This window comes from Pteropus vampyrus, unplaced genomic scaffold (assembly GCF_000151845.1).
Source record: "Pteropus vampyrus isolate Shadow unplaced genomic scaffold, Pvam_2.0 Scaffold20, whole genome shotgun sequence".
In the NCBI taxonomy this organism is placed as follows: Eukaryota; Metazoa; Chordata; class Mammalia; order Chiroptera; family Pteropodidae; genus Pteropus; species Pteropus vampyrus.
The window spans coordinates 13,185,966-13,212,071 of record NW_011888801.1 but is presented as its reverse complement, the minus strand read 5'-3'; positions in this window follow the sequence as shown (position 1 = coordinate 13,212,071).

The following is a 26,106-nucleotide window of genomic DNA, read 5'->3' as shown; positions in this document are numbered from 1 at the left end:
ATAGCTCACAGAAGCTAGACTCACTGGCTCCTACTTCACTTTCTTTTCTAGTTGCTCTGGAAGCCCAGAGGAGTAGGCCATTGTGGCAGAATGCAGTTTCCAGAGATCTCGTTGGGTGCATTTCTCATCCTAATGAGAATTTTCACAAGGAGGTGGAAGCCTGTCCCCTCTCCACTTTGAATCCAGGCTGGCTGTAATGACATACTTATAACCAACAGAGTGCTGATGCCATGTTGTGAGAAGTCCAAGCTCAATAGACAGGCAGTTGACAGATACAGAGAATGAGATTTGCTGACCTAGAAGCTCAGCTTTCCAGTCATCTTAACTCAGGTACCAGACATGAGAGTGAAGAACTCTCCTGAGGATTCTAGCCCTAGATTAATCCCAGATATCAGGGAGCAGAGACAATCCAACCCCTCTCTGTCTTTTCCAAATTCCTGACCCACAAATCTGTGAACATAATAACATAGGCTTTGTTTTACACCAGTAAGTTTAGGGTGGTTTATTAAACAGCAAATTAAAATTGAAACAGCCATGAGAGTGTTCAGATAATACATTACTGGAAGTCAAATTGGGAAATGGGAGATGAATGGAGGGACCATATAACTTATTGATTAACCAGGAATACTTTTGAATATGAAAGAAAGTACTATTAATATATATGTCAGAATAACAGGCATAAACTGGAATTCTGCTGGACCCTTGGTCATCCTAGCATGGGTCTAACTCATCACTGATCCTCTTTCCTTCCTTTCTTATACTTCATGGGACAATGCCTGGGTTTGGCTTTAGAAAATCCAGATTTATTTTTTTGTTTTCATCTTATTAGCTGTATGACATCGAATACCTTATGTAGAAACTACTAAAATGCTTTTTAAAAGTATAAATGATATACCAAGAGAGAAGGTAAATATAATCATATAAAACCTCAATTAAAATCAGAGAAGTCAGAAAAAGAAGGAAGAAGAAACAAAGACTAAATATAATAAATAGAAAACGTTATAAAAATGGTAGATTTTAATTCAACCAAATCAATAATTGCTTTAAATGTAAATGGTCAAGAATTCTACTCCTAGGTATATACCCTGAAGAAGTGAAAATGTATGTCCATAAAAAACTTGAACACCAATAGCAGCATTATTCAAAATAGGCAAAAAGTAGAAAAAAAGCCAGATGTCCACGAACCGATGAATGGATAAACAAAATATGATATATCCAGATAATGGAACATAATTCATTCTAAAAGATGAATGAAGTGACTTCTATTTCAGGGGAGAGGGTGTAGCTGCACTTTTTTCTATTCTTCTCACTAAGTACAAATAAAAGTTCTGGCCATTATACATAAAATGACATAAGAAGACTGAAAGTTGGAAGGAAAAAGGCAGACCAGCTAGGGACCCCAGGATTTAAGAAAAAACATAAGGTGAGTACCCTGGGTATTTTTTGTTTTTTTTTTTTTGTTTTTTGTTTTTTTGTCTAATTAATCTCAAGGTTGGCATTCAAGAAGCCAGCAACCTTAAAACACCAACGATGAAGACAAAAAAAATCTCAAAGAAAAGTTTGTTCTCTTTAGCCAAAGAGCTGTGAAATGGGCAACCCAAAAGACAGCAATTTTTTCAACAAAAACTGATGTATTCCAGCCAAATAGAACAGAAAAACATGCTGGTTCCACCCTCATCCACAGCAGCAAATGCCCTGTGGGAAGCCTAACTTACACACTCTTCAGGCTGTAAGGAGGAGCCATAACACCCTCCCCAGCCTGAGAGGCATCAAAGAAGACAGAGTATGGAGGCAGGGCTTTCAGCCCTTCCACGTGGTAATGAAGGCCACCTGGGGAACAATAGTGAAACACTATTACTCTTTCAAGCCAGGAGAATCAGTAGAAACCCACTGGAAGCCAGAATTCCCACCTATGCCCAGCAGTTACAAGGTGTTCCCCTTGAATGTCAATACAAGTTGAATAGGGAATCTGGAGTTTTGCCCTATGAAACAGTAACAAAACAAGTCTATCTCTTTCATCTGCGTGCTAGAGCAGTGAAAGAGGAAGTCGACCGAAACAGGTTTAAATAATATCCAAAGTTTCATAATATCATACCTGCAATACCCATGTTTTAATCATTATCACATATTATATCAAGAACCTGGATAATCTCAAACTGAATGAAAAAATTAAGTCAATAAATGCCAACACCAAGACGATAGGGATATTAGAATTATTTGACAAAGATTTTAAAGCCGCCATTATAAAAGTGCTTCAACTGGCAATTACAAACATAAAACTCTCAGCAAGGAAATAAAAATACATAGAGCCACCACTAAAAATGTTGCATAAAGAGATACACAAATAAACTACAGATAAATCAAAATGGAATTATAAAAAATGTTTAAATAACCCATTGATAGGCAGAAATAAAAAAAAAACAGAAATGAAAAACAGAGAGAATAGAAACAAAAAATAAAAAGGCAGATGTAAAGCCCTAACATATCGACCATTACATTAAATTTAAATGAGTTTAAATATACCAATTAAAAGACAAATGTGGGCAAATGAATTTAAAAATATGACCCAACTACATGCTGTCTACAAGAAACTCACTTTCAATATAATAATATAGAGGCAGGTTGAAAGTTAAAGGAGGATCAAAAAGACCAGTCATGCAAACATTAATCAAAAGAAAGTAGGAGTAGATTTATTAAGAACAAATAAAGTAGACTTTATAGCTAAGAAAATTCTAGAGACAGAGAGGAATACTATATAACGATAAAAGTGATCAATCCTCCAAGAAGATAGCAATTCTAAGTGTATAAGGACCAAACAACACAGAAGCATAGTATGCGAAGCAAAAAAAAAATCATAGAACTAAAAGGAAAATTAGACAAATAGTCAACCAGTACTCCTCAAAATCCTCAAGGTCATCAAGAACAAGGAAAGTCTGAGAAACCGTTAACAGCCAAGAGAAGCCTAAGGAAGTATGACAGCTAAATATAATGTATTCTGGATGGAATACTGGAAGAGAAAAAAGGTATTTGGTTAAAAACTAAAAAATTTAAATAAAGCACAGACTTTAATTAAAAATAATGTATCAACATTGGTTCATTAATCATGACAAATATGGAAAACGGTGTGGACGAGTACTTTACTATAATTGAACCTTTTCTATAAATCTAAAAATAATCTAAAATTTGTTTATTTAAAAAAAATTACTATCTTTTTTTCAAAAAATGCCTAAGCCAGAAATAAAAGTGGAGGAGCAGTTAGCTAAACTGCTTTTTCTGATTCACTTCATAGCTCCACTTAATTTCAGACGAAGCCCTGTAGATTCTGCCCCTGGAGTATCTCTTTCAAGCTATCATCTCTCAATTGCCATTGGTCCTCCTTGGTTCCAGGTATTCTCATCTTTCTCCTAGACTGAAAAAATAGACTCCTCATGAAACTTCTTGCTTCCAGTCTTAGTCCTTCTCTTTCCATCGTCAGTCAAGTCCAGTAGGCACATACACTTCATATTATAAATAATATTCCTAAGATGCAAATATGATTAGTTTCTTCCTCTTTTAAAATTACTTCAGTGGGCCTCCAATGACTTCAGGGGAAAGGTGATACTTCTTTGGATCTTCTGAATCTGTACCAGACTACCTTCCTCTCCAGCTTTATTCTATCACTCACAATACCCTGCTTTGCCACCAGTGTTCCAGGCATCTAGACTACTCACGGTTCCCCTAACCTGCCAAACTATTTAAACATCTACATGATTCCTGGTGCCGCCCCTGCCTGTATAGGCTGCCTCTTATTTCCCCATGTTCTTCTCCTGGTAAAATCTTATTATAACTCTTCCCTTATTACTCATCTCTTATAACTCAGTTCCAAAGTCCTTTTTTTTTTTTTCCTCTAAATAAAAGGTGCCAGGCACAAGTTACCACTCTCCTCTGTGTCATGACCATAGCCCTGTTGGTCTTACCAGAACCCTTGGGACAATTTTGCATCACAGGAACACAAACTCTTTGAAAGCAAGAATAGTAAATAAGTTGTCTTTGTATTCCCAGCACCTCTAACATTCAGTGCATAGAGTCTTTGGGGTGACCAACAATTAAGCTGTGAGCAGAATAAGAAAAAAAAATCAGTAAAGAAGACTGAGAAGAAACAGTAAGAGAAACAGAAAGAGAACTGACAGAGTGATGCTGCAGATGCCACAGGGAGGTGTTTAGGCATCTGATTGCATTGGGCTAGATTGTTTAGGTCTATATGAGGACTCCTCACCTGATGACCAAGGTGTCCAGGAGAGCCAGCAGAGAATCTGAGTATGACTTTCTCCTTGTGATTGCCCAAACTAGAAAAGGGATGAAAATATATGCTCAAACACTTCCTATGACCTCCTGGAATATGTCATCTTAGCTATAGCAGCAAGTGCACTGAATGATGCTCACACACAGTATAGTCTCCCTCTACCAAAGTGGTAATCCCAACACTAGAACAGAGGGTCCCTTCCCCTCCCAGATGACAGAGAGATCCCTAAGAATGAGCATGACCTGGGACCTCAGCCATTTCTTTCAGACAGATTGATGTAGTTGATGCAAGCAGATGGACTAGAATTAATTTTACATGGCACCATTTTTTGTTGGACAATCCTCATCAAATTAATTTTCTTAAATTTCATCTGTATGGTGGGGACAAAACGCCAACCCCACACAATCATTAGGAGGATTAAATAAGAAACATGTACGAAGGGCTTGACATATAGTGTGATAAAGACATGCTGCTGCCCTCTTCTTATGCATTGCTCTCTGGATATCACAATGACCCTAGAGCCCACCAAATATAAAATATGAACATTCATTTTTTTAACTGATTTTTGTTGAGCTTCTATTTATACCTGCTCAGGGGAAATGGCAAGAACTAAGACGTTGCATGTAATTAGAGGGTTGAAAAATGATACAGGTAAAAGTGGACATGAAGTAGGACAAGGGGTAGAGGTGGACCACAGAGGGTGTTGAATGCCACCCCAAAGATATCAGCATGTGTCTATAACTGCCAGAAAGCATGAAGGGCCATAGTTAGACAGTGACAATGGACTGATAGATACCCTTCCCTGTCTACTTTTTCAATTTGTTCTTAGTTATTAAAATGTCAATTGATGAATTATTCAAGATTGACAATGAAAGAGTTTGTACTAGATTTTTCTGTATCAATCTCTTGCAATTTTCTTTGAGGAAGAACATTGGGCAACACAGAATATCTGGTACATATTAGATGTTGATGAATATCTGTTAAAATGAACAAAGTGTACTCTAATAAAAGTTCAACTAAAGTCAAACCTTTAGGATAAGTTTTGAACACTAATAAAAATATTCTAGATGCTTAATAAAAAATATATACTCTTCGTGAACCTTAGGTGAGATACAAATGATTCATATTGAATTCAATAACTGGTGGTTATTTAGCTAAGTCTTGATTACATGTAAGAAATCAGAGCTGGTCAAGGAATAATGCTGCAGTGACAGGTTTCCCTGCTCCCCCAGTCTGGACATCCTTTTCATGAAGGGACACTTTCCTGTTTGTACAGCAGTCAGAGGTTCACATGTGAATTCTTTATGTGCACTGCAAGTAATCCCAAGCATCTGACTTCCATTCTCTGCTCACAGCTGGGAGCAAGTTTGAGAAATCAGTAGAAAGTTGGAGGTTTGTTAACGGGAGGTTTATCTTGGCACTCAGTTGCAATTAAATCCAATGGGTTAAAAGCTTCTGAATGTATTACCCTCTTTTAAACAGGGCACTTTTAAAAAGTATTTCCACAATGAACAATATTCATCACTAGTGTTATATACGGCTGCCTCTCACCCTCAAATAATGCTTTCTTCTCCTGGAAGAAAAAGCAACTTTCTCATCATCGTAATTGAATCCAAACATCTGTCACCCACAAAGGCATGATTTTAGAGGTCGACTAATGGATATCTGGCTTACAGAGCACTCAGAACCACATTCATTTGCAACACATTTACACCCACACCCACATGCACACACTCCAAAAGTGTCACTTCAGAAAACTATACTTTTTTTTTTATTATTTCTTTGAATAAAATTTCTCAATGATGGAAGATATGTAGCTGGAGTAGTAAAAAGAGCAAGGACTTGGGGTGAGGAGGCCTTGGCTCTGATCACAACTGCCTTCACAAGTTACATGACCTTTAATAAGCAGTATAACCTCTTCAGCTCAGTTTCCATACTGAGAAATATGGATGATAAAACCACTTCCACCATTTAACTCTTATAAACCAACTACTGCATTATGTGTTCATGTATTTGTGGCTTTGCATGAAGGTCCTTGTGCCAGCTGTGTTTTACTGAAGACTTATCAACCTTCAGACTCAGCATATGTGATGCTGCATCTCCAAGGAATCCCTCCTCCTTTCCCCCAGGTAGAGTTACCAGCTCCTTTTCAATCATCCCAGAAACCTAGGTACTAGGTCCATTATAGTTTTCATTGCATTATATGGCTATCTCTCACTTGTGTGCCAGTCCCCCCACCTTAAGTATTAACCCACAGAGAGCAGACCAGGTCTTATTTTTCTCTATTTTCCTGGTGGCAAGCAAAGAATTAGCACCATATAGGTGCTAAGAAAATGTTGAAGGAAAGAACAAACAACTGAACAAGTAATGACTTGAATGACACGATGCCCTAGTGGTAGCGTTGCATATGAAAGTGTCAGCTGGACCCCAGTCTCTAACCCTCCACAGAGCTGAGAGAGTTGTCTTGCTGAAAGCCAGTGCTTGTCATATCTCTTGGGTCTTGGTCCATAACCTCCAGGGTACAGTCCAGACTTCTCATCAAGTAATGATAGTGTTGCTATCTTTCATTGCTCTTCTCTTCCACCTTCCTACCTGCTATGTTCCAGAAAACACTGCCAAGTTTCTTGACATATTATTCTCCCTCATACATCTAGGTCTATCCTTCTGCCCTATGACCAAACCTACTTCTTCACCTAGCTATTTCTTACCTGTCTCCAAGGCTTAGCTATGGTGACTCTTCCTCCAGGAAGCTTTCCTGAATTTCTTAAGTATCCTATCTATGCCTGCCAGAATGCTATCCTTGACCCTAATATGTTTGTCTGTTTGAGAGTTTGTGAGCTAGTTGAGGGCAGATACCTGGCATTGAGTGACCACTCAATAAACGTTCCTGTCATTCACCAGTGGGCAGATAAATGAAGTGTCAGCCTGATCAGTAGAGAGCCAGATCCAGAGGTCAACGACAATGCATTTGAAGTGTTATGTGCACACCATACTACCAGCTTGAGGAGTTGTCTTCTTGATTTTTGAAGAAAGTCTCTTGAAATCTTTTCAAAATCTTCCACTGTAACCATTAAATTTTCAATTTCTCATTATAATGTATTGTATGTGTACACATAACATGTATTTATATATTTATAAACATGTATTCAATTAATATATATTGAAACTATGTTGTTAATTATCTACAAGTTTGTGATTATCTAACACATAGACCTCGAGTCTGATTTTCCTGGAATATCTCATTTTACACCTCCCTCCACTCCCTCCCACCTTTATTTTAAAATTTTCTGTGTCGTTTACCTTTAGGTAAATCTTTGGTAGGCAGCTTATGCTGTAATTCTTAAAAATTCAATTTGACTGAGGTTTTCTAGTGAGGGTGTTTAATTCATTTACATTTATTCTAATTCCTATTTCTACTTATTTCTGTCATTTAATGTGTTTCATTTATTATGTATTTTTCTTTTTTATTTCTTTCTTTTTTGCTATTTTTTTTCTCTTTTCCTTCTTCTGTTGAATTAATAATACTTGCTTTCTTCCTTTTCCCATTTGGCCGCTTTGGAAGTTGAAGATTCTATTAGAATTGGGGAGAGTGTCCCCTAGCGTCTTCATCTTATAAAATCACATTTATATTTTTCTAACTATGTCTGAACTTATTCAGCATCTCTATCTTCATCCCAAATTACGCACTTCTTTAGCATGCTTCCAGTACCCTCCAAGCACCTATTGTCTTCTATAATTTTAGTTCTATATTTATTTTTTCTAATAAGAGTTATTATATATGCCAACATAGTTTCTAAATAATTTTGATCATCATTTCCTTTTGTATCCTACTCTTCTCTAGATTTATTTTCCTTCTTGCTGAAATTCATCTTTTAGTGAAGATAAATAAAGGGTAAACTATCTTAGTCTTATTATATGTCAGAAAATGCCTTTATTTCAAATACTCTGAAAAGGAAGTTAAATGGCTGCAGAATTCTAGATTGACTGTTCCTTTGAAGATAACTCTACTTTGTTTTCCCAATCGTGGCTGATTGAAAGTTGCTATCAGTCTGGGCATGATTTCTTTGTAGACAATCTCTTAGGTAAACTTCAAAATTTCGCCTTCATCTTCAAAGTTTTGTGTGCTTTTTGGGCATCATTACAGTGTATATTCAGATATAGATTTATTTCCATTTATCTCAGTATGTGCTTTCAGTCTCTCCTTTCTTACTCTTGAAAGTTCTCCTGTTACCATTTCAAACATTGCCCCTCCTCTTTTCTCTTTATTTCCGGAACTTGCATTAGATGAATGTTGCTTCTCAATGCCCCTCCATATATCTTAACTTCTTTCTTAAATATTCATGTTTTGTTTTTTGCTTTCTTTTCATGGAACTCAGACCCAGAAGGTTGAGTTAATCACATACCTCACTTCGCAGCAGGCAGTCCATGCAAGGTCCCTCTCTTGTCTTATTCATGTGGTTATTTTATTTTATCATGATCTATTTCCTTTCTCCACTCCCACAAGAGGAACCAATCCAGTCTTTTTCATGTGTCTTTTTTGTATGTGATCTTAAAAACATGCATTGTTTCCTGAACATGCGTTTTTAATATATGGAAACAGTATTATGTTACTTAGGTCAATTTGTTTCTTACCTTTTCACTAAGCGCTGTATTTTGTAAGAGCTATCCATGTTGTTGTGTGTTCATTGAGTTCATTATTCCTAATTGCTACATAATTGTGCTTGGTGTGCCTTGACCATGTGTTAACCCATTTACTCTTTCTATCCATCTGTATTATCTTCCTATCTCCAGGGACATACCTAACTTAATTAGTGCAAGATTGCCTTTCAGGATCGTTGCAATATAGCTTAGCTTTCATGAGCCGTTTGAGATTCCCATATCCATATGTTTCTACCAGCATTTGGCTTTACTCAACTTTCAATTTTTGCTAGTTTTTTGATTGCTACATACTTCTATGTGGAATTCTGCATAAATTTCACAATGCTATTTTTCATTTTATTAATTTTGTTTTTTACTGTGCCCAGTTTTTATACCATCTATTGAAATTTAAGTTTTTTTATTTTGAGAATTGTATTTTTTCTTTCATTGATTTCTAATTATTTTTCTTATATACATTCACTTTTGTTTATTAATAGTAACTTTTTATTTTGTAAACAGCTGCCTTTTTTTTTCTTTAGATAACATTGGTTAATATTATATATTTCAGGTACATAACATTGTAATTTGAAATCTGTATACTCTATTGTGTGCCCACCATCAAAAGTCTAGTTTTGATCTATCATCATACATTTAACCCCTTTTACTTATTTTGCCCTCCCCTGACCTCTTTCCCCTCTGCTAACCACCAGTCCATTGTCTGTATCTATGAGTTTTCGTTTGTTTGTGTTTGTTTTTTCATTCGTTTCTTTTTTGTTTTATATTCCACATATTAGTGAAATCATACTGTTCTTGTCCTTTTCCATCTGACTTATTTCACTTGAAATAATACCATCAAGATCCATCTGTGTTGCTGCAAATGGCAATATTTAATTTTTTTATAACTGAGTAGTATTCATTGCATATATGTACCACACATCTTCTTTAGCCATTCATCTGTCGATGGACACTTGTTGATAGATTGCTTCCATATCTTATAAATAATGCTGCAATAAATAATAAATAATTATTATAAATAATGCTGCAATAAATATAAAGGAGCTATTATAAATAATGCTGCATTATTTATTATAAATATTACAAATATTATAAATAATGCTATTATAAATATTATAAATAATACTATTATAAATAATGCTGCAATAAATATAAAGGAGCATATATCTTTTCAAATTAGTGTTTTCATATTCTTCAGATAAATACCCAGAAGAGGAATCACTGGATCATATGGTAGCTTTATTCTTAATTTTTTGAGGAACCTCCATACTGTTTTCTATAGTGGCTGCACTAATTTACAATCCCATAAAAAAGTACGAGGGTTCCTTTTTCTCCACATTCTCACTAATACTTGTTGTTCATTGTCTTTTTAATAATAACCATTCTGAAAGGTCTGAGGTGATATCTCATTGTGGTTTTGATTTGCATTTCCCTAATAATTAAAAACATCAGTTGTTTTTGAATGATAGTATTTAATTATCTCTTGGAAAATTTTAAATATCTATTTTCAAGACCAATTTAAATTGCAACCTACTGTCCCTCAGCCTCACATTTCTTGATGTTCTTTACTTTGTCCTATTTTTTTTTCTGTAGCATTTATCAACATCTAACATACTATATAAATTATTTTGTCTATCTCCCACCCTCAATCAGGGCAGGGATTTTTGTCTGGTTTTTGATTCATCAAGAGCAACTAGAACACTGCCAATCAAGAATAATTGCCCAAAATATTTGTTTAATTGATCCACGAATGGCTTTATCTATGTTATCTTCATTTCCTTTCAGGTGAACCTTTCACGTTGTTTGTGTTTTGGCTGACTGTTATAGTACTAGCTTTCTCCATGTGGATAAATGTCCTAGTGTGCACAAGGAGTGGTATTGTTTCTCATTTTAGTTACTTCTACCTCTCCCTGAGATCACTCTTCCTGTGTATCACTTTTACTGTTGCCCTCAACCAGCTCCTGGAACTTCTATACAGATCTTGTACTGGTGGTCCACTGTTCTTGCCACAGACATATTTCTGATCCTGTTCCCAGGCCAAGTCATGGCTTGCCTTGGCTCCCAGAAGAATGGCTTCCTTCATTCCCTCTTGCCACCCCAGGGAAATATTTATTGCTCTCTATAGTCATAGGCAGCTATCTCAGATTTGATTCCATGTCTGTGCTCTCTGGACCCAAACCGGTGGGCTCCCCCCAGGAAGCCTGACTCCAGATGACTCTCCAACAGCGAGATGAGCTCAATAACTGTTCACAGTGATGGTTTGCTTTATGATACCAGCATCCATTCCTGCAGCTTCAGCCTGGTCATGTGGAGTAACATATTGTTTCTGGTCCACAGAGATGCTTGTCTTATTTGTGAATGTGCCTCTATCCTCTCAATATTTCTAAACTATTTCTAAAAATACTTTATTACCCTATTATCACTTCCAATGAATTTCACAAGTCTATTTTGTAATTTAAAAGCCGTACACTGATTCTTTTTCTTCTCTTTGCATTTTAAGTCTATGACCATCTCTGAGCCATAAAGGCTGGATAAAAACACCTCTAACATCTAATATTACCCCCACAAACACCCTTGTATCTGTTCTCTCTCTTCCTAGTTCTTCACTGGGCACACGGGGTATCATCTCCCTGGAAGAGGCTGGTTAGGTTTTGTGCTTATCTTAGTCTACTCGGGCTGCCATAACAAAATATCACACACTGGGTGCCTTTAACAAGATAAATTTATTTTCTCACAATTCTGGAGGCTGAAAATCCAAGATCAAGATGCTGGCAGGGTTGGTTTTTCTTGAGGTCTCTCTCCTTGGCTTGTGGATGGCTGCCTTCTTGTTGTGTCCTCACAAGGCCTTCCTTTCTTCAGTGTGAGCACACACACATGCACATGCACACACACACGCACACACACACACACACACACACACACACAGGAAGAGAGAGAGAGAGAGAGAAACTCTGATGTCTCTTCTTCTTATAAGAATCATTGTATTTGATTAAGGTCTCACCCTTATGATCTCATTTAACCTTAATTACCTCCTTAAAGGCCCCATCTCCAAATGTAGTCATATTGGGTACTAGGGCTTCAACATATGAGCTGAGTAGAGGGGGCCACATTTCAGTCCATGGCATTCCTACTAAAACCTGTGTTACAACCAAACAGAAACAAATGGTGCAGTAAATGGAGACTCATACATTTGATACTTGTTTTCTTTTAGTCAATGATTAACAAAAATAAAGTAACACTTTTGTGATTCAAAGTTCACAAACACTGTCACTTGTACACATATCCTTTCATCCTCACAAATCTCCATTGTGCTGTGGTGTATGTACGGGGGTTGTCCAGTGAGGCAGAACTTCATATTATTTTTGTGAGATCAACTGCTGGTTATCAATAGAGACATCAAATCACCTCGGAGCAGACTTTCTTTGTTCTTCTTTGTTCTAACTACCTTAAAGGCCCCTTTTGGTAACTTGATGCTAGCAAGTAAGCTCCTATTGCAAATGTTTATTATTTTACATGGGGAAGGTCACTCTTCCCGATATTACTCATGGTTTCTAGGGAAGAGTCAAGATCCCAAATTCTTCCTTTATGAGGTTTAATATTAGCAAGTGGATTGAGTGGACCCTTCTGCGTAGAGCTGACAGGAAAGAACAGAGAGGTCCCTGACAAGAGATTCACTGTGAGGGCAGAGAAGAAGAGACTGGTTGCTCTGGCCCAATACAGGCTCTATGTGCCCACGAGAGGGTGTGGCTGAGCCTGGACATCCATCCTTCCTGGACACGTCTTGGGAATATGTATGATGTGAACATGAGTGTGTGCTAATGTGTATGTGTGTGTAGGTAGGTCAAAGACACTAGCTACTTGAGTAATTGAATACAGGGAATCCAGGCCCACTGAACATAGGCCCACTGTAGCATATGTCAGACAGCTCCCTTCCCTACTTCCTGCCTTCACCCAGTGCTGCTGTGTATCCAGATCACCAGGCCCAGAACTTTCTGCATAAGGCTTGCCAAAGATGAGGTGAAGCAGCAAGAACACTGCTCAGAAGAGAGTGGCAGGGAGAATATCAGCCTGACATGAGGCATCGCCAGCTTCCCTGGGTTCTTAGGGCTGATGATCTGTTCCCAGGAGGAAAGATGCTCTTTGGGGAGGGCAAGACAGGGCATAAGCACCTATTTTAAAATTTAAATATTGGAAGCAATGAGACTTGTTTTATACACGAAACTATGAATTGCCTTCACTATTTTGAAGTCAAGAAAACCAAAGCAAAAATACTTATTTATGGATCAAACACATGTTTATTTAGCACTTATTTAGCGCCAGAAGCATAATTAGGTGATGGAGCCTCAGAGAGCATCAACAAAGGCTTATCTGCAAGCCAGGTAGACACACCTCAAACACCTGTGCTGATGCCACATGATGTGCGCAGCATGATAAAGCCTGGAGAGCCTGGAAGGAGGGTTTCCCATGGGAGGTGGCCCCTGGGCAGTGTCTTGAAGAATAAATAAGAGTTTGTCAGGAGAAGAAGGAGGCGGCGACAGTAGCAGAAGAGGCTCCCTCTGGTCAGGTTTGTGGCAGCCAGGTGTCTTTATTCCAATTCTCTTAAAGTAAGAGTCTTCCTTCAGTAGGTAGAGCTGAGCCCATCTGTGACCACAGATGATTCCAGGGAGAAAGTGGAAATTACCCACAATGACTGATGTGAAATCTGCTGTCAGGGATGTCAGGGTTTTTGTACAGTAAGCTCCAGAGTCGGAACTCTACATCCTGCACTTGGCATGGTCCCCCAACACAGGAACATTTCCCATGAATCTGGCCAAACTGGAGCTGATGCTGGAGACACAAAAACCTCCCCAGCCTGGCGGGCCCCTCTGCCCAAGTGGAATGCTCCCCAGGAGAAGTTCCATCAGTGACTCCTGCCTTCATCTGCTTTTCATCACCCACTCTCTGAGGCACAATCTCTCATGTTAAAAAAAATCTTTGCAATCTCCAACTGCTTGCTGCTGGATCAGGAAGATCACCTGCATGTGGGAGTTTGACAGGTAAAGTTCCTTGACTGGGCGCTTCAGCAAATCACTATTTATCTAGGTCTGGGGGGTGGTGTCTGGTGTTGGCGAGCCCCGCACAGTGTCTCGGGTTCCCAGAGCAATCTGTTCTGTATCAGCTGAGCACTCCCCAGGCCCCAGGATGCTCTCTGGAAAAGGTCTGGGTTCTAACAAGGCTCGGTTTGTCTACAGATCACATTTTGGTACTCACAAGGGAGACTGCTAACAGAATGAGGGAGCATCCGGGATCCTTCATCCCACAGTTTCTTAAGTTCCTGTCAATAGGACTTTGACTAAACCTGTTCCTCATCTCTCCAAATAAGTTACAGAAAGAGCAGTTTTCTGTGCCATCACACATGTCAGCAATAAAGTGATGGCCCCCAGAAGGCCCCACACCCCTGGCTGAGGGTGTTGCTGGCGAGTCGGTGTTGTTTGAAGCCAGAATCTCAAAAGTATTAAGATGTGTTGGAAAGGGAGGAATTCCAACACCATCTCTCTGTTGTGGAATTAGTACACCCTTAGGGGCTTTTCAGGAAACAGGAGCACTGGTATGGAAAATGCACAGGAGGATGGCTGGTGACCATCCCTACCCACTGCTCCTGATGGAGACAATAGCAGGGATGCTCGGGACACCTGGGAAAGCATTCGGAAATATGACTGTCAATGTTCTGGGCCTTCCATGTTGTTCGTGTGTTGTAGGAATTTCTTATGCAGATTCTTAGCATCCAGACCAGGGAGAAAATGGGCCTAACCAAATAGGGTGTTAGGTACCTTATTTTACATAGGCTATGTAAAAGACACATTTTTATTATTTTATTATTAAAGGAACAATTTAAAGGTGTCTAACACAGGTACTAGTTTAAAAGGGACAGACCTTGAGTTTGGACACCTGAGGGGAAGTTGCAGCTAGATTCGGCAGAGGCCTAGCTGGTCCCTATGGCCATTAGTCTCAAGGTCTTGGAGTGTTCCCAGTGGGGCCATGAGCATGGGGGATGGGATGAGCCCATGTTGTTGGAGCTTTACTAACACCTATTTCTGCAGCCATCAAAAAGCTGGCTTGAGACATAACTCTTCCATGACTGGAAGGGTAGGATAGCAGGGAGAGAATTTTTTTAATGGTACTCAATCCTTATAAAGATGATATCTCTTTGTGCCTTTTCATATTGGTGACCTTTCTTGGAGTTCTGTCATGCCTTGAGGAGAACAGGAGAAGCAGCCTGAAGAAGGCATTTGCATGCAGGTGTCTGTACTCTGGCCAGTGCCTGGGAAGGCAAGAACCCTTGAAAAAGGAGAAACCCTCTGATAAATAAAGGAGCATGAAAAGCAGAGAGACGCTGAGTCAAATTTAAAATAACAATTACTGAGTGGAAAAAAGAGATACCAGTGGCAAGTGAGGGGAAGAGGACTCCAGAAGCCCAGGAGGGGTGCAGTCAAATGAGCTTTTGAGTTGCAGGTATTTTTATTAAGCTCATGTCTTATGGTAGATCACAAAATGACCACAGAGCTTACAGTTTCTCTCATCCAGTATTGGAGTCTTTCTCGACCCCCTTGAATCTGGGCTAATCCTGTGACTTGCTTTGGCCAATAGGATACTTACAAGTATGACATGAGCAGAGACTTGCTTGTCCATCTTGCTGCTCTTTGAACTCTACTGCCATGTGATTAAGTCCGGGAACCTTGTAGATAATGAGAGACATGGAGCCAAATCATCATTCTCTTCCTCCTCCTCCTCTTCCTCCTCTTCCTCCTCCTCCTCCAACACCACCACCACCACCACCAACTCCTTCTTCTCCTCCTCCTCTTCTGCTCCTGCTTCACCCTTAAAATATATTATAAATATCCCTTTCTATAAGGAAAATTTTCTAACCCACCAGGAAGAATAAGGAACCCTCCTTTGGGTTTTGGTAGAATGGAAATTACATCTGATATAGTCATTTGGAGTATATCTATTACCCCCACTAGAATACATATTAGTGTCTCAAAGTATGGGGTATAATCATTTGGCTTTGTAGCTCATGCCTCTAGTACTGGAGCTGATATATATTAGGAATTCAATACACATTGTAAAAGGAAATAAGGATGGAAAGAAGGAAAGAAAGAAGGGAGGAAAAAGAGAAGGAAGGAAGGAAGGAAGGAAGGAAGGAAGGAAGGAAGGAAGGAAGGAAGGAAGGAAGGAAGGTCATTTGGACCTTATGTAGTAACTAAAATAAGTAGTGTTGACAGGATTTCTTTGATTAAAAATAAAATCATCGACTCTCAGAATGGAAAAGGACCTTGATATTAATAGCTACTGTTTCATAATTACTTTTCTTGAGTCTCGTATCAGTATTGTAAAGTATGCATAAAAGATAATTTTTATTCCTATCTTATTTTCATTCCTCTCTTAAAATATATCTTATTCTTATATCTCTTAAATTTCACTCCTTTCTTAGATAGGGGAGTTAAATGGCTTGCTCAGCATCATAATGCTAATAAATGTTGATGGCAGAACTCAAGCCAGGAGTTCTGATTTCAAATGCCCAACACCATCCTATCTGGAGGTCATCTGATTTAGTGCTTCCCATGCTCCAGTCATTTGAGTGATGCCTTCAAAAGTTTTGCCATATATGTACCATTTGTCACCAATATTTTACTTACTTTTTTCTTTAAATGGACTCATTTTAACTTTAGTATATTAACTTCCAATAGATGTGTAGGTATATATAATTGTGATTTTAATTTGCATTTCTCTATTGGCTAAAGATGTTGAACATTTTTTACATGCTTATTTTACATCCATAGACCTTTTTTGGTGAAATGTCACTTTATGTCTTTTGTCCATTTACTAATTAGATTTCTTTTTTTTTTTTTTACTGTTAAGAGAGTTTTTGATATATTCTGGATACTAGTCCTTTATGGATATGTGGTTTGCAAATACTTTCTCTCAGCCTGAAGCTTATCTTTTTATCCTCTTAATAGGTCTTTTGTGGAGCAAATTTTTTATATTTATGAAGTTTAATTTATGAGTTATTAAATTTATGCATTTTGCTTTTGGTGCCAAGTCTAAGAATTTTTTGTCTAGCCTTTGAAATAATTTTTATTATCATATTTTTATACTATTTTTAAGTTTTGTAGTTTTGTGTTTTACATTTAAATCCATGAGTTAAATTTTTTAATGGATGTAATACTTAGGTTGAGTTTTTTATTCTTGCCTATGTCCGATTTCTTATGAATGTCCAATTGCTCCATCCAGCACCATTTGTTGAAAAGTCTCCTTTTCCTCATTTGAATGGCTTTTGTGCTGCTGTTAAAAATCAGATGGACATATTTGTGTGAATCTGCTTCTTAATTCTTTATCTTGCTCCATTGATCAATCTATATGTCTATCCCTCCACCTATACCATACAACTTTGATTACTGTAGTTATGTAATAAATTTTGAAAATAGGTAGCCTGATTCTTTCCCCTTTATTATCTCTTTCAAAAATGGTTTTAACTATTCAAGTTCCTTGCCATTACATATAAATTTTAGAACAATTTTTTTCTATAGCAAAAACAAAACAAAACAAAAACAACTTGCTGGGGTTTTGATAAAATTGCATTAAACCTGTATGTTAACTTATGGAGGATCAACATCTTTACTATGCTGATTCTCCAATAAGATATGTATCTCCATTTATTTAGGTATTCTTTGATTTCTTTCTTCAACATTTTATAATTTTCAGCATACAAGTGCTATACATATTTTGTTAGATTCACACCTAAGTATTTCATTTTTTGAACAATCATAGATGGTATGGCATTTGTATATTTATTTTAAAATAAAACTTTGTTACTCTATAAATGAAAAACTTGCTGTAAATAGAGAATAACCACAAATATACCTAAATTAAACTGAAACAAAACATCTTTTTTTTTTAAATTTTGTTCTTTGTGCTTTGTAATATCAGCTCATGTACCATCAATCATGAGTGCACCACATTTTGGAATGTAATTCAATCTTCACTGATTCATGACTAACCAATAAGACATTTCTAAATTTGACAATCAAGACTTTATGTAAAAACCCTTAGTACTGACAAACTCGCTACTTTCTAAGGTAGCTAATTTTATAGTCAAAGAGTTCTAGTTATTGAAAATTCTTTTCTTTGGTTGAGCTGAAACCTCTAGCCCTCTCCCACCTCAGTTCCAAGTTCTGGAGCCCAGGGACAGAAGCTACCAATGACTTCAAGGTGAATCAAAGTATTACTTGTATAATATGCTCTCCTTTGCCAGCAGTATGCCATTCCCCGGAACTGAATGGGATACTCCAGTGTCTCACTACCTGACTCTAGACATCTAGTATACTCTCAGTGTTCCCTCAGTTCTTCAGCTGGCTAGGAGGTGACAAAGAACATCTGCCCCAATTGCCCCTATGTCCCACCATTGTCATACAAATCTGGCTGACCCCTGGCATGTCCATTCTTGCAGCCCAGGTACCTTCTCAGAACATGACAGAGGAGATAAATCACTTTCGGATTCATTCTATCCACTTTTTTTTTTCTTTCATTCTATCCACTCTTGAGTGAGCAAGGGACTCTTCCAGAGTCTGAGGACAGATGGGCAATAAAACAAAACCCCTATTTTCCAGGAGCTCAGAAACATATATAAGTGACAAATGTGCAATCACTAATTACTGGGGCAATGATGGATGTCTGTGCAAAGAGCTACAGGGATCCAGTGTCCAGTTTTCTGTGGGGAACAGAAGACATCAGGTAGTGTTTCATCTACGTGAGATATTTATCACCATTCTACAGTTGAGAAAACTGTGATTTTTACATAGTTTCCTCAAGATTGCAAGGTCAGTACAAGACAAAAATGGTTTGGCCTTTAGGCCAAAGCCCTAGCTTTTTTTCCCCTTGAGCAAAGGGAAAGCTCTTAGTATTTATTGAATAAATGAAAAAAGGTAGAAATGAATTCTATGTTGTCTACCAAGAATTCTCCCCAGAGGCAAGAAAGTGCCATTGCTCTCCTGGTCCTTTCTAGTAGAGGCTGTTTATGCTCCTGTCCTGGGTCAGTGTAGACTGCCCTGGGAGCACCAAGCCAGAACCAATCACATTCTGGGCAGGAATCCCTCCCTCCCTCCTTCTCTGGAAGGCCTTCGGGCTCCTCTTCACACTCCCATGCTGTTTGCTCACCTTCACTCACTTGGTAAATGACTTTGAGTAAATAGCCTTGCCTGAACCTGGCCAGGGAGGCAAAGGAGCCAATAGAGGGGAGTGTAAGAAAGTGTGGAGCAGTGGAAAAAACAGCCCTGAGTACATAGCGTAGGATCTGCTGCACAAGGGGGAGAAATAATTTGTCCAAGGACATACTTTCATCAGCTCAGAGCCAAGATTTGAATTCCAAGTTTGCCTGGGCCATTCTCATGTGCCCTTCTGCCTCTGCAGAGAATCAGAGAAATAGGCTGGGGCAGCCAGCAACACTGAGCATGCAGGTGATCTGAGAGAAGAGGGGGCCACTGTGGAGTCCCTGGGTCAGGGAGGACATGAGATCTGCTCTGCCCCAGACAGTGACCTGCCAGTGCCTGACTTGCCTACATCTTCGGAGCTCCAGACAGAGCTCCTTCTGGCAGGGCTGACCGTACTGTAACATCTCAGCACGGTTCCCAGTGAACCCGATGAACCCTTGGGGGCTTTATTTTCATTTCTTTTTGGCAGAACATAACTTCCTGCTTCTAAGAAAAACATCTTTAAGCAGAGCCATGAACCAGTTCCAGGGTGTCCTGCACATCCCCCAGCTCCAACAGAACAACAACGTGATGAGCTAAATGAAGCCCGATTGGAAGCACATGGAGCCTGTTTCCTTTAAAAGTCCCCAAGGGTCTTAGACCTGGAGGAGAGGGGTGTTTGATAAATCATGTCAGAGCTTTTATCGGGCTCGTTGTGTGCAAGCAAAAGCCAGGAAAGGGAGTTGGAGCCAACATGGCCCCAGAATTCATACTGGGAGGATTAAAGAATAAGAGCTGCCAGGCTAACTTCAGGACTGAATAAGAAGAAGGAACTAGTGTTTATTGAGCACCTACTACATGCCAGGTGTAGGGCTAATCCAGGGGCCAGAGAGAGAAGTAAGCCAAGTACTTTTCTTGACTCAGGCAGAAAAGACTTCACAGACTATAGTTACAAGGCACAGAGAGGAAAGGCATGGGGATTCTGACCCTGAGCTAAAGTTCACTTGGGCACATGGCACTCAGCTGTTACTGGTACTCTGTCCTGATCCTCACCCCTGTGGATCAAGGGGAGGTAAATTTGTGTGAGCCAAGGTATAGTGTTTTGAGTCATCTCCCTCTCTTTTCCATCAGTGTGGGCAGATCTGTGCCTGGCCCAGAGTCCATGGGAAAACAGAGACTCCTAGAGTAAGACAGAGAAGGGCAGTGAGGAGCTGGAAGAGGGAAGCAGCTGAGGGCCTGAGAAGTCCAACATTGTTACACTGACTGTAGGAAGTTCACACCTACCATTCCTGGGCAGCTGGGCAGGCTCCTTGTCTGGCCCATGGGAACCTCACTAGGAAGAAAAGCCTAGCTTGGTCAAGCTATGGCCTAAGCAACCCGCTTTTCCAACTATCATGGCCTGGATATAGGTAACACATAGTAATTACTAAGTTTATAACTTAGCTTTAGTGGTTTATAAGCAAATATTCTCCACAACATAATATTTACTTCATTGGAAATTTTTCTTGCAATTTTTGGGAAACAGCATGTTCCTAAGAACTTTATAGGACCTCTTTCTTATATGACAGAAAAGGGTGCTAATAGTAATGGACTTTGGAATCACACAGCAATGGTTCCAATAGTACCTTCTTGGCTGATTCAGTCTCCAGTCATCAGTTTTCTTATCTGTGAAATGGGAACAAGGTCATTTACCTTAGATTTGCTGCAAGAATTATTTTATTATTTGCGTATCCCTTTTTGTTATAAAAAAATTAGGGAGACTTATAGGATATGTAAGATAGACTAAAATGCTAGAAACATAAAATTAGAAGAAGGAAGAGAAGCAAAGGAGAAGATAGAAAATAAATACAAGAATAAGGCTAAAAAACCGTATACAGGTACCATAATAGCATTTCATTTTCCAAGGGTGAAAAACAGTTTTATCTCTCAGCATTCTTGTTGTCCATGTGAAAATGGCACCCAGGTGTTCTACAGTTCATTGAGGTCACACAATGATGCAAAACAAGTCCCCACAAGAGTTTGAACACCTCCTGGTACCAATATGAAGTAGGAATTAAATCTGGAAATTTTTTAAAGAGAATGCTCTGGGGGATAATGAATGATGTCCCAGGGAAATTTGATCAGTTCTTAGAAAGGGCAAACTTATGGGATGGATAAATAGTATTGTGAAACAAAGCTATTTAGTAAAAGTGATTTGTCTGTGTATTCCAGGTGCCCGGCTCTTTGGTACGCTGATTTGATATAGATGTAGATTTCACAACACCAGGAAGAATGACATAGCTAATGATCTTTCAAAAAAATCATCCGACAAATTAAAGACTGTCCTCTCCAACAGATACAGGATAGGCAGCTGCTCTTGGTTGCTGATTAAATGCAGACCCCATAATATTTGGCAAGAAGTTGAGCAGAGGAAGTGTTGGCCTCTGCCTGGGAAACTGAGATACCCAGCGATGACTCAGACCTGAGTTCTTGCTTAGGAGTGCTTGTGTATGTGACTGTCTCTGTGTGTCGTAATCCTCAATAGAAAATTACTTTGAATCAACTAGAAAATACAGACTTTGATAGAAGATCGAGGGCCTAACATATGTACACACTTTATTAAATGAACACAGTAGTTTTAGTTTTGAAAATGTTCATAGCCAGTGAAATCAGCTAACTACACCCAATCAAATAAGCATTTCCACAGAGCATTCTAAATTTAGGCTTGAATAATACTGCTTCTTGGGGATAATAAGAAAAATTTTAGTGAAGTGAATGATTTATTAAAGAGATACTTGCTTATAAACCTCTTAGATTGAAAATTGTCTACAAAACTATAAGTTGACTTTTAGAGTAGCTGATCCTGCATTAGAGCAATGCATAGTTACAGTGCATAGTTACAGTGCATAGCTGTTTGCGTCACAGGTAGACACCTCATCTCACCAGCAGCATTGAAGAGGATGCATGTGTTTATATTACAAAACTCAAACTTGTGTGTGTATCTATAACCTTATTTGTTCTGCTTTAGCTCTTTTAGCTTACCTTAATGATTTTTCAAAATAAGTCTATTTATTTATATTAGTTTCAAGTATACAGTACATTGGTTAGACATCTATATTGTTCATAAAACAATCTCCCCAATTGCTCCCTCCCTCCCCTGTCCCTCCACTTAGCCATCATATTAATGCTAACTGCATTCCCTGTGCCATGCTCCGATCCTCATGCCCAGCTATCAACTACTAATTTGTACTTCTTTAATCCTTCATTCCATTCTCCCAGTCCCTCAACCCCTGTCTCATCTTTCTGTCACCAAATTGTTCTCTATATTTTTGAGTCTGTTTTTGATTAGTTTGTTCTTTTTGTTCCTTAGATTCCACATATAAGTGAAATCATATGGTATTTATCTTTCTCTGTCTGACTTATTTCACTCAACATAATAACCTCTAGGTCCATCCATGTCATTGCAAATGGTAGAATTTCATTTTTTTTAATGGCTGAGTAATATTCCATTGTATATATGAACCATAATTTCTTTATCCAATCATCTGTTGATAGGTATTTAGGTTAGAATAAATAATCCTAAAATTTATATGGAGCCATAAAAAAACCTGAATAGCCATTGCAATCTTAAGAAAGAAGAACAAAGTTAGAGGTATCACATTATCTGATATCAAACTATACTACAAAGCTACAGTAATCAAAACAGCATGGTATTGGCATAAAAACAGATACATTGATCAATGGAACAGAATAGAGAGCCCAGAAATATATCCATGCCTATACACTCACTTAATATATGGCAAAGGAGGTAAGAATATACAATGGGGTAAAGACAATCTCTTTAATAAATGGTGTTGGGAAATTTGGACAGATACATGCAAAAAAAGAAGCTAGACCATCTTCTTACTCCATATACAAGAATAGACTCAAAATGGATTAAAGACTTAAATGTAAGACCCAAAACCATAAAACTTTTAGAAGAAAACATAGGCAGTAAACTTTCTAATATATCTAACAGGAATTTCTTTTCTCTTTAAACTGTTAAGGTTTATAATATTTTCTTTATCCTCTGTCAATATATCATTTTATAGAATCTAATGTGTCATCAGTTCTATGATACAACATTGTTTTATGTTCCATTAAGTAAAAAAAAAAAAAAAATGCTGCCAATAATATTTTATCAATTATAAAGTATATGTCAATTTCAAGGATGCTAAAATCTGGAAAAAAATGTGTCTATTACAGATTATGAAAGATGGTAATTAGTTTCCCATGCTTTGTTTATAGGTTAATCTTAAAAACAAAAATAAATCACTTTTATAATATTATTTTTGTGTAATATACTAATAGAGTGTTAAATGGATGTGAAGGAATATAAGCTTTTTTCACTAAACCAGTGCTGCTCAGAATTGTTCCATGTCAAAAAGATTCTCTTTTCATTTTAGTATTCTTCATCTGGTTTTCTCCTACATCTTTCCTGGAATGTCTATTGTATGTATTTTTCTTATAATAATAATAAAAAAAATACTTGCCTTCACTTTATCGCCAAGATTGTCTCACTCCAAACCCAAATCATTATTATATGTTGTAAAATCTAATTTTTCTTGAAAACATTCTTCTTGGGACCCTCTGGTTGAACTAGTTTGTTTCTAGAACTGCCACATAGCTGCCATCCTTAGATTTTCCCAACATTGAATACTAATTTATATTTTCAATTTCTTAAAAGCATACATTTCCCCCTCTAAATAAGAAAATCTTTTCATTATTTTGTAGGATATCCTCAAGTAATTTTTCTTTGAAGAATGAAAGGAAAGTGTATATTTCCATATCTAAGAAAACTGAGCGGATTTCCAACTGTGCATGTTCATTTACCTCTGCTCCTTCACCTCACCAAATAGACACTAATTTTTTTAAAGCACAATCTTATTTTTTTAAAAAAAGACAGGAGAGTAGTTAATACAACAAAATGTTATAAGCTAAAAAGGGGTATAATAAGTGGTAAATGGCTGAATAGAATCTCAAACCTCAAAACCTCAAAGGATAAATGGCTAAGCATTTCAATCCACCATTGACTCTTCATGGGCTCAGAAGCTAGTGGCCTAGCTGCCTCTGAGACTGAAGGTAAGAAAGGGCCAATCATGGGAGTTTGCTAGCAGTATATATGAGTCATTTATGGTTCTCTCAAGGATCTGATGATCTGTGATGATCGGTTCCTATTTATGATTAAATTATGATCATGATTAAGGAACCAGGCATAGACCTTTTTAGTCTCCTGATGCATACTCTTGCTATTCTCACTGCTGTTTTGAAAATTTTCCCTCCTTTTTGAGTTTCTTTATTGTCATTTTACTAGAAATTTAGGAAATATGAGAAAGAGAGAGAGAAAATAAAAGATAGATGATAGATGATATGTAGATCGATAAATGATAGATAATAGCTAGTTAGATAAACGACAATTTTGAACAAGTATCACTGCTGGAAAATTTTAAGGTTCTTCTAAGAGATGATTTCTTCTGACTCATGGTGCAGGTCCTGTAAGCTTGGTCCATGATTCAAAAGCCACATTCTTTGTTGACCTCTTGTAGCTTTGTCCATAACCAAGTTACATTAATAAGTTAAAGGTCATTAAAAGTTAACAAAATCTACCAATAAGACAGCATAAATATGACGATCCCCAAGTGGCAAAAAGTTGAACATTAGGCTATGTGTGTAAAGTCCTTTAGCTACATCTGGAAAACATTGGCTTAAAATACCCTGACCTACATTGTGTCAACCAAGGTACAGAATGAGATTTGGATAAAGTGTGTGTTAATTAAATTTGCAGGGAAAAGAGAGAGAGGTCTTTTTAAAGACAAATTCCCTTTGCAAACCACATGTCACCGTATCTATAGAGTTAACAAAGGTGAATGAGCATTTCAGAAGCGAAGCCCACCCTACTGTATGAAATATTTTAGGGCCTAGATTTTCAATCCACCTCTGAAACTGAAGGATCATTGCCCAGTTGGAATGTTCCCATTAGTTTGCTTGGGCTGCCACAACAAATGTCATACAATAAATGGTGCAAGCAGTAGACATTTATTTTCTCATAGTTCTAGAGCTTGGAAGTTTTTGACAGAGTTTGGTTTCTGACTAGAGCTCTCTTCCTGGCTTTCAGACAGCTGCCTTCTCACTGTGTCTCATATGGTGAGAGGAAAGAATGAGAGAGAGACAGACAGACAGACAGACAGAGAAATCTCTGGTGTCTTCCTTTTTTATAAGGACACAAATTCTATTGGATTAGGGTTTCACCCATATGACCTCATTTAAAATCACCTTCTTAAGGACTCTATCTCCAAATATGTTGGGGACACTGGCTGTTAGGCCTTCATCAGATAAACTTGGAGGGACAAAATTCAGCCCATAGCAGTGCCACAGAAGCCACACAATGAGACCAGTGGCTATTATTCATAGAAAAGAGCCAAAAAAAACTTCAGGTATCTACAGTGATCTGAGAGTCTCTCACCTCACTAGGTATACAACCAGCCTGTTTAAGACCATAACAGCTTGTTTCAGCTCCTACTCCACGAAAAGAATTCTGTCTATTCTTAAAGGAACAGTGGCTGCTCTTGGTTTCTATCTTGCTATTTATGTTAGCGTATCATTGTGTGGCCATAAGACCACAGGTGTTGATTCTGATCCAGGCCCTCCATTTCACTACTTTTTGAATTTAGGCAAGTTATTTAACTTCTCTGAGTCTTACTTTTCTCATATGTAAAATGAGCATCATAGTGCCAACCTTAAGGCTATAGGTAGAATTAAGTAGGTAAGGTGTGTCAGGAATGCAGTTCTGTACAAGGAGGAGGGTATAGCCCACAAATATTCACTTCTTGCTTCTTCCCTGCCTTTCAGTGACTGAGGATACTCTATGGGTTCCTTCTCATTTGAGATCCTGCAAAATGTACATTCCATTCCATATTGTTCAGGGTC